Genomic DNA, 10,499 nt, shown 5'->3' on the forward strand with positions numbered 1-10,499 from the left:
CGACAAAGAAGAACACGTCGGAGATAAGCAAGGAGAGGGAGATGCGCGGCGGCGGCGGCACGGCGGCGGGGTACTTTGAGGGATCGATTGAAAAGCGGCAAAATCAAGAAGATAACCGAGCTTTACTTGTATTTTCCACCACACGGCAAAATCAATGGACGAGATTTGCTGGGATTTCATCAGAGGAACCAAGACCGTTCGATAGGAGTCATAATGAGATGACTTGAGTTCATTCCAACCTTATTATTCTTCATTAATTAATGGGAAGACTTTATACTCAAAGACATTTTTATTTGACATAAGATTAACTTATCAAGCATTTTTTAAAATTTATTTATTTATATATAATTTTGCACATGATTTCATAAGACTCTATGAAAGAAAAAACTAAAGTTTATCAAATATGATAAATTTTAGCCTAAACTAATTATAATTATTTCAAATATTTCAATACTTTGATATAAATAATTTCTCATGTGAACTGGATCGAATAAGTATTAATTATTTGAGATGATAACATGACATTAATAGCAAGCAATAATATATTAATTTTTAAATCCGTTTTTAGTCCTTTTCTATTAGAAACGGATTAGAAACTGATGTTTTGTAATATTTAATGATATTTAAATAATATATTAATTTTAAAATCCTTTTCTAATCCCTTTTTATTAGAAACGGATTAGAAAGGGATATTTTTTTTAATATTTAATAATTTATAAATAATATATTAATTTTTAAATCCGTTTCTAGTCCCTTTTTATTAGAAATGGATTAGAAACAGGTATTTTTTTTAATATTTAATGATATTTGAATAATATATTAATTTCTAAATCCGTTTCTAGTCCCTTTCAATTAGAAACGGAGTAGAAACGGATATTCTTTTAATATTTAATAATATTTAAATAATATATTAATTTTTAAATCCGTATCTAGTGCCTTTTTATTAGAAACGGATTAGAAACGAGTATTTTTTTAATATTTAATGATATTTAAATAATATATTAATTTTAAATCCGTTTCTAGTCCCTTTCTAATAGAAACAGATTAGAAACGGATATTTTTAAATATTTAATGATATTTAAATAATATATTAATTTTAAAATCCGTTTCCAATCCCTTTTTATTAGAAACGGATTAGAAACGGATATTTTTTTAATATTTAATGATATTTAAATAATATATTAATTTTTAAATCCGTTTCTAGTCCCTTTCTATTAGAAACCGATTAGAAACGGATATTTGTTAATATTTAATGATATTTAAATAATATATTAATTTTAAACTCCGTTTCTAGTCCCTTTCTAGTAGAAACGGATTAGAAACGGGTATTTTTTAATATTTAATAATATTTAAATAATATATTAATTTTTAAATCCATTTCCAGCCCCTTTCTATTAAAAACGAAATAGAAAAGGATAGTTTTTAAAATTTTAATAAATCATATTTTTAAATGTCCGTTTGTAAGCCGTTGTTATTAAAATCATATTTAAAACAATTGTTATTTCGTTGCTAATTTGTTGCAAGTTCAAACAGAATAAATTTCGTTTCTAATATTTTGTTTTTAAATTGTAACTTTCTTGCAGTGTTGTGCATTGATAGCAAGATCTTCACCAACAAAAGCTTTGATTGAAGAAGAGTTACGATCTACGGCATAAATGTGTGCTCGTTTATGTTGCCTCGATGAAAAGTGTGGAATTGGGAGTGTTTTGGCAAAGCACTGTAGCAGGGTATTGTAGCAAAGCACTGTAGCAAAGTATTGTAGTAGTTCCTGTTCACAGCTGGCCAGAAAACAGATTTCTAGAGAATCCACACGGGTGTGTGTGGAAATTCTCCACGCCCATGTGAAAATTCCACATGCCCGTGGGAAGAATCCACAGGGGCGTGTGGATTCCCGATTCCAGCCCTATTTAAGCCACGATTTAACCCGATTTTAGGAATCTTTTTCTCCCTCTTCTCTTCCGCATTTCTCCATTATTTGGGAGGCCGCCGGCGAGGGTTTGGAGAGGCTTTTTGGCAAGTCTTTGGATTGGTTTTAGGGATTCAACACCGCGATTTGCTTGGAAGAAGGTTATTGGGGGAGCTTTCATCGGCATAGATCCGGTGAGGTGTGCCCTAGGCCGGACAAGAGAACCTTTGGAGAAGATAAGACCGCTTCACAAGACCATCGACATGAACAATGAGGGGGGTTTTTCTATGGATTACTTGTTTTTACATTCGATTTCATTGTTGATTGTAACTAGCTCCAAGGAGATCTAAGACCCTAATGGGTACTTGGATTTGTGAACCCTAGGATGTATTTGTTTGATTAACCTTCTATTTTGTTTTCTTTAATTGATGTTTTTCATTGAGTTCTAATCTTGAATGCTTGTTGAATGATTTCTCTCTTAGAGTGACGTTAGGGTTGAGGGTCTGCATTGGTAACCTTTATGCGTGAGTGACACACCATGAGGCTTAGACATTGCAAGATTGGAGAGGGTCGAGAGGGTGAATCAAGAGGTAGCGGAGAGTCCCCTTTCCCCTCCGATGTGATTTATACTGCCTCTACGTTGCAAGAGTTCTTTGCCTTCATAATAGAGTGAATGGGCTAAGGAATGACCTTCCGCTGGGGCTTAGTTGCAAAGGTAACAGAGTGAAGCATTGAAGTGATTTTAGCATATAGGGCTTAATTGTGACTAGGGGTCTTTCACTTGGACCAAAGATTAAGATCTATATATTGGAATAGGGTTTATCACTTGGAATTCCTAGAGCGTCTTGCAACTCTACACAGTGTGAGGTGTTGAGATTGATCTATTTCTCAGCCGGGACATAATGTAGAGTTAGTCACAATTAACCTTAGGTTTGGGACTGTGTGTTTAAGGATTTGCACGACTTATTAAGTATCAATTAGGAGACTTAATAGTTGGTTTTGCACTTGAAGCAATTGTCCTAGGTGGAACAATATCCAAGTACCCCACCCTTATCGATTGCCTTACCTCTCATTTTAATCAAACCTCTCTTTCTAATTTCTTTTATTATTGCTTTCATTGCACTTTATCAACACAATTGTTATTCAGTCTTCTCATAGTTAAATAGAAATTTTAGTATTTTTACTCCCTATTCTCTGTGGATATGATACCCACTCATCTGGGATTTATTACTTTGATAAACCCATGCACTTGCGGGTCACACGCAAGGGGCGTTGTCATATAGCGATTATGTCATTGTTTGATTATGCGATTGTTTGGCACATTTTGAGAGCATTATTCAAGTGACCAGAATTTGCTTAATCAATTGTGCACAAAGCACCTTGTGTTATTGTGAGAATAGCTTAACAAAACAAACTGAAGATGAAACTTGATTGAGTTATATGATGCGAAGGAAGTAAGCATTGTTATTATTTATTTCAAAATAGAGATATTATATAATATTGTTATCCCTTTATTATAGCACATAAATTATTAATAATTTTTTTTAGTGGCCAATATTTTTCATTTATGTTTAGTTTATCACTTTTTACCTTAATATTAGGTTTTATTGTTCACATTTTGCTATAAATATGTAATAATGTACAATTCTATTGAAAATCTAATGTAACAAATTATTATATCTAGTTATGTTTATTATGGCTTCTATCTATTTAATTTGTAAAGAAATTGTTTATTATTGTACTATACATGTTTAGTTTCTTACACAACATATTTACTGGCATACTTATTTGTTTAATGCTTGGAAGTGTCTTAAACAACCTCCAATACTAATGAATTTTATATCAGAAGAAACTACTTGAAGGTTTTGCACAGTTGGATAAGATGCAACAGATGACCATGTCTATCTTTCAAATTAATTCATTAAATATTTGTGTTTTCTATTTTATGTAATTTGATGTCGTTTATTATTGTATGGAACATTTATAATTGGTGTTTATTGAGTAAAACGTATGATTGTCACTCAGTTCCAAGATGAATTCTTTAATATCCTGACTATCTACTTAGATTCTTGTTTATCCATTTGTTTGTTGTATTATATCACCTTCACTATTAATTATATCTGATTATTTCATGAAAAAAGTTATTTAGTTTTAGATTGAGGAGGAAAAAAATAAAAAAAATGGCTTCTTTTTGGTAAGCTAAAAAGGACAACCAATTGATGCTTAACAAGACCTTACATTAATGTTCCTCCAAAAGGCACAAAGCCAATTAAGGCAATTTTTAAAAGTATCACGGCTCAAAGTGACGACAAGGACCTAAAAGGATGAACTTTGAAAAGGAGGGCCTGAATGATATATAATTTTCTCAGAAGGACTTAAATGTTTGTTTGTATAGTGATAGCAACTAATAAATAGTTTTCCCTAATTATTAATTAGTATTTATTAATTATCAATTATAATTATTATTGTTATTGATTATTATTATTATTCTTATTATTGTTCTTATTTCTTGTTATAATTTCATGTTATTATTATTATTATTATTATTATTATTATTATTATTATTATTATTATTATTATTATTATTATTATTATTGTTCTTATTCTTATTATTAATTTTCTAATTATTTATTCTTTTTCTATTTTTTTTTTAGTTTTTCATTTTTCGTGTTTTTATTGTTCATTGCTATTTGCTATTGCCGTTTTGCTTTTTGTTTTTTTGTTCTTGTTCTTGTTGTTATTTTTTATTTGATTTTTGTTATTATTATTATTATTATTATTATTATTATTATTGATGTTGTTGTTGTTATATTGTTTATATTGTTATTGTTATTATTTATTGTTATATTGTCTATATTTATAATTTTTATTTAATATTATTATATTGTTTATATTGTTTATGTTTTATGGTTTATAGTTTATATTGTTATTATTATTGTTGTTGTTGTTATTCTTAATTGTTTATTGTTTACTTTGGCTTGATTGTTAATTGTTGTTGTTGTTGCTATTTATTGTTATTTTTGTTGTTATTGTTATTGTAATTGTTATTGTTGTTCTTTATATTGTTTATTGTTTTTTTTCCCTTTTTTTATTGTTTATTGTTATTTGTTATTGCTATTGTTTTTGTTGTTGTTGTTGTTTATTGTTTATTTTTCTTTGTTATTTTTTTTATTGTTGTTGTTATTATTGTTATTATTATTATTATTATTGATGTTGTTGTTAATGTTAATCGTTAATCGGGTAATCTGTAATTTTTTATTATTTATTGTTGTTGTTTATTGTTTTTTGTTATTGTTATTTTTTGTTCTACTTGTTGTTATTGTTATTGTTATCAAGTTATTGTTTATTATTATTATTATTATTATTATTATTATTATTATTATTATTAATGTCATGATGTTGTTGTTGTTATTATTATTATCACTATTATTACTATTATTATTATTATTTTATTGTTATATTGTTAATATTTTTATTATTATTTATTATTATTGCTATCATTATTATTCTTATTATTTTTTTCTTATTATTATAATTATAATTATAATTTATTGTTATATTGTTTATATTGTTGTTGTTGTTATTATTATTATTAGAGAAATTTTTCATATCATCCATCCAACTATGTCACTTGATTAAAAAAATCCCTGGACTATTTCATATCCTCAAAAGTGCTTCCTTTTTCTAACATTATCTAATAGCTTATTTTTCAGTACTTTTGTCAGAAATACCATTAGTGATCTTAAATGGAAACACAAAATAATAAACAAAAAACCAAGATATTAAACATCAACAGCAAATATTAAACAAAAACATTACAATATAATTGAAAATTTGTGTAGTTACACGTAAACACCCAATGGTAAATAAAAAAAATAATTAATAAACGAGAAGTACATTTTGTATGCATGGCAAAATTGGATTTTTAAATAAAATAAACTGATGCAGGGATTGAAAAATAAGTAAACTGAAAAAGGAGGGACTTCAGTGGAAATTGAAATGTCAGAGTGACTGTAGAGAATATTTGAAAAGTTGGAAGTACTAATAAATAATTATCCCTTATTATTATTATTTATTGTTATTTTGTTTATATTTGTTGTTTATATTTATTTTTTATGTGTTTTTATAATTATTATTGTTATTGTTATATTGTTTATGTTGTTATCATTGTTATTATTTATTTTTGTCATTATTATTGTAATTATTATTGTTATTGTTATACTAGTGTTATTAATATTATTATTAGTAGTAGTATTTATTGTTATATTGTTATATTGAGCGAGACGGAATCTCCAAAGTACCTTAACCAAAGGCTTACTCACAATACCCTTGAATTGAGTTAGTGGTAATCTCCGTGCTCTTTGCAATCATGTGGAGTAGATTTTAGGAGAAATTGCATTTCTACTTGGTATTCGGATTAGAGATAATTGCTCTCTATGGGGGAGATTATCTACTTGAGATATTGTCATTGGCTTACAGTGAGGTTTCATAGAGTGTTAATGCGATTGTGTATACAGTATTAACTCTGCACCTATTTAGTTACTCTTCGCCTTAGAAATTGGGGTTTATTATAATTCTGGAAACCTCTCAGTTCAAATAAAATTGCAAACTTAGGCAACCTTTGTCCTGTACTTCATAACCCTAAAGGGATGCTATGCCTGGACATTGTTTCTTTCTTCTAACTTCCCTCCTATTATTTACAGTATTCCTTGCTTTTGTTTTCTTTTGTTCACACACAATTCAGTTGATCACTTAAGCTATTTTTTTGTAAATAGGGTTATTACTAGCATTCTCTTTCTTTACTGTGGACTGACACTCTTTATTCATGCACACTTTATTACACGATCGACATGTACACTTGCGTCCCTATAATTTTAGGAACACTTGAATTTTCGTCACCTTAGCCATTTATTTTCTTTCTCATTGTTTTTCTTTTGTTTATCTCTATTATTTTGTGATTCTTTTTCTTTTGTTTGATTTCAGTGTATGCCACCAAAGAGCAAATCAACAAGACTGGCAGAAGCCGAAAGCAGTATAGAAAGAGTGATTGGAACCATATTAAGAATAGCTTTATTGAATGAGACAAAATATTTGACAGAGGGCTCTTTCTAATTATGCTCATCCCACTCTTGATGGTTCTTAGTCAAGTATAGTGCACCCACAAGGGTCAGCGAATAACTTTGAGCTTAAGCCCGTGTTTGTAAAGATGGTCTAGAATTCAATATAGTTCCATGGATTACCGGACGAGGATCTTAACTGCCACATTCTAGGATTCTTCTAGGTTTATGATATACTAAAGATCAACAATGTTTCTGATGATGCAATCAGACTCCAACTGTTCCCGTTCTAATTGAAGAGAAGACCCAAACATTGGTTTTAGGCTCATCCTAGAGCATCTATCACGACTTGGGAGTAGCTCGTCGAAGCATTTTTGACCCTTTATTTTCCTCCTAGAAGAATGACCAAGTTGTGTTAGGAGATTTCCGCTTATGCACAGTTAGACACAGAATCATTGTTTGAGGCGTGGGAGAGATTCAAGGACTTATTAAAGAAATGCCGATATCACAATCTACTTGAATGGATGGAAGTTCAGATTTCCCATCAAGGCCTCAATCAAAGTACTAGGTAGATTATTGATAAGTGCTTGTGTGATAAAAATGTGAAGTGTTCTTTCCTTATGATGAACACTACTTTTATCAGGTTTTAGCACTAATACTTGTGTATTTGTGTTACTTTCATGCATATAGTGTTGTGAAGCTGCATGTTAAAAAATGACGCCAATGTAGATCGTGAACGCACTATTTGGAGGAAATCTTGAGAAGAGTCAAACGTGAAGACATAAGTCGGGTTCAAGATGAGAGAATTTGTGCCAACCTCCGTGTATTCAAGCTAGCATAATGGTTTGGAGGGGCACAAAAGCAGTCACATTCGAGTATCCCTGCTTGTGCATTGATAGCAAAATCTTCACCAATGAGGCCGGTTGTTGGAAAAAGCAAAGTGATCTAAGACGTAAACGTGCGCCCATTGACGTTGCCTCAATGAAAACATGGATTCGGGAGTGTTTTAGGCCGGTACTGTTCACAGCCGGCTGAAAAAGAGAATTCCAGAGAATCCATACGAGCGTGTGGAAATTATCCACGGCCATGCAGAAACTCCACAGGCTTGTGTGGCAGATCCACAAGAGTGTTTGATGCCCGATTGCAGCCCTATTTAAGCTGCGATTCAGCCCCGATTTCAGGATTCTTTTCTCCATTCTTTCCCAACTTTGAGATGAGGCTATTGCTAGTGGTTTGAGAGATATTGGCAGATTTTTTTGGAGAGGTTTTTTTGGCTTCAGCATCGCTCTCTACTTGTAAGAAGGTTATTAGAAGAGCTTTCGTCGGTACTGATCTGGCGAGGTGTGTCTTAGGCCGGACAAGGGGACCTTTGGAGGAGACGAGGCTTCTCCACAAGACTATCATCACAACTATCGAGGAGGTTTTCTATGGATTACTTGTTTTTATATTCGATTTCATTGTTGATTGTAACTAGCTCCATAGAGAGCTAAACCCCCTAGTGGGTACTTAGATTTGTGAACCCTAGGATGTATTTGTTTCATTAAACCTTCTATTATGCTTTTATTAATTGATGTTTTATTTGAGTTCCGATCTTGAATTCTTGATTGATTGAATCCTCCCTTAGAGTGACACTAGGGTTGAGAGTTCATATTGGTAACCCTTGTGAGTGAGTGACACACCACGAGGGTTAGACAAAGCTAGTTTGGAGAGGGTCGAGAGGGTGAGTCGAGAAGTAGCGGAGCGTCCCCTTTTCCCTCCGATGTGATTTATCCTACCTCAATTTCCTTGATCTCTTTGCGGTCATAGTAGAGTGAATGGGCTAAGGGATGATCTTCGGCTTAGGCTTAGTTGTAGAGGCAACGGAGTGAAGCGTTGAAGTGATTTTAGCACCTAAGTCTTAATCATGACTAGGGACCTCACACCTGGACTAAAGGGTTAGGACTATTACTAGAAAGAGGGTTTATCACTTGGGATCCCTAGAAGTCTATGCGATTCTATCCGAGTGTGAGGTGTTGAGATTGTTAGATTTCTCCTCCGGGACATGGTATAGAGTTAGTCATGGTTGACCTTAGATTTGGGACCGTGTATTGAAGAATTTTCATGACTCATTAATGCATTAGTTGGGAGGCATAATAGTCGGTTTTGCACTTGAAATGATTGTCCTAGGCGGAACAATATCCGAGTACCCCATTTATATCGATTGCCTTATCTCTTACTTACTTGTGCTTTTCTCTCTCTTGTTTCTTTTATTCTTGTTTACATCACATCTTATCAACACAATCATTATTCATCTTCACATGGTTAGGAAACAATTTAAGTATTTTTACTCCCTACTTCATGTGGATACGATACCCACTCACTTGGGATTTTATTACTCGACAAACTCGTGCACTTGCGGGATATACGCAAGGGGCGATGTCAAGTTTTTGGCGCCGTTGCCGGGGAATAGGCATTTAGAGAAACTTTGCACTTTGTTATCTTAGTCATTTGTTCATTCATTCTATTTCACATCTTCTTTTTCTATCATTGTTCTGATTTGTTCTTCTTCTTTTGGTACAACTCCAGGTTATGACCCGAGAGAACCCTTCGATATTAATTGAAGGAGATCCCGAACTTGAACGTATACTCCGAAGAAAAGGGAAAGAACCTGTGCAAGTACCGTCAAATCTAGCTGATGTGAAAGTTGACGGATCTGACAACATGGCTGAGCAGAATGAACAACAGTGAATATTATCTGATTACGCCAGACCGTCAGTACTGGGACACAATATAGTATTGTATGACCCCCAATTACTGCTCCAAACTTTGAGTAGAAATCAGTATTCATCCAGATGATTCAACAGTTAGCACAGTTCAATGGTTTGGCCGATGAGGATCCAAACAACCACATAATGAACTTCTTGGAAGTTTGTGATATGGTGAAGATTAATGGTGTATCTGATAATGCTATTAGATTGAGCGCTTTCCCATTTTCTCTAAAGGGAAGAGCCAAGCAGTGGCTTCATTCCTTGCAAATGGCATCCATCACGACTTGGAATGGGATGGTCGAAGCTTTTCTTGCTAGATACTTCTCTCCGGGAAAGTCGGCCAAGCTTCACAATGAGATATCATCGTTCGTGCAGATGGAATTGGAATCATTGTTTGAGACATGGGAGCGTTTCAAGGACCTTTTACGGAGGTGCCCACAATAGGGATTTCCCGAATGTATGATCATTCGAATTTTCTATAATGGGTTGAATCCGAGTACAAGGCAATTGCTAGATGCCGTCGCAAAAGGTACAATATAGAGTAAAACCCCGGAAGAAGCCCGACAGTTAGTAGAAGACATGGCCATGAATAGTTATCAGTGGAATGCGTGGGGGAAAAAAAGGTGACTGGGCTCTATGAAATAAATGCAGTCACTTCTTTGGCAGCCCAAGTGGAATCATTGAGTAAGAAGTTAGACCTTCTAACTTCGAATAGAGTGGCGGCCATGACTACTTGTACCAGGTGTGGTGGAGGACATGCTTCCTCTGATTACCCGATCTCTATTGGTG

The 10,499-nt window shown here is 32.8% G+C and overlaps 2 non-coding genes across 2 annotated transcripts; both read right to left on the reverse strand.

The window, feature by feature from the left end:
• Positions 1–7,370: 7,370 nt before the first annotated feature.
• Positions 7,371–7,477, reverse strand: LOC120252447. The gene has a single exon (XR_005533978.1). It is a non-coding gene; the product is annotated as a small nucleolar RNA R71 (small nucleolar RNA).
• Positions 7,478–10,052: 2,575 nt separating this feature from the next.
• LOC120252303 lies at positions 10,053–10,159 on the reverse strand. Its single transcript, XR_005533844.1, has one exon. It is a non-coding gene; the product is annotated as a small nucleolar RNA R71 (small nucleolar RNA).
• Between the last annotated feature and the right edge of the window lie 340 nt (positions 10,160–10,499).

The sequence above is a fragment of the Dioscorea cayenensis genome, chromosome 20 (genome assembly GCF_009730915.1).
Source record: "Dioscorea cayenensis subsp. rotundata cultivar TDr96_F1 chromosome 20, TDr96_F1_v2_PseudoChromosome.rev07_lg8_w22 25.fasta, whole genome shotgun sequence".
Lineage (NCBI taxonomy): Eukaryota > Viridiplantae > Streptophyta > Magnoliopsida > Dioscoreales > Dioscoreaceae > Dioscorea > Dioscorea cayenensis.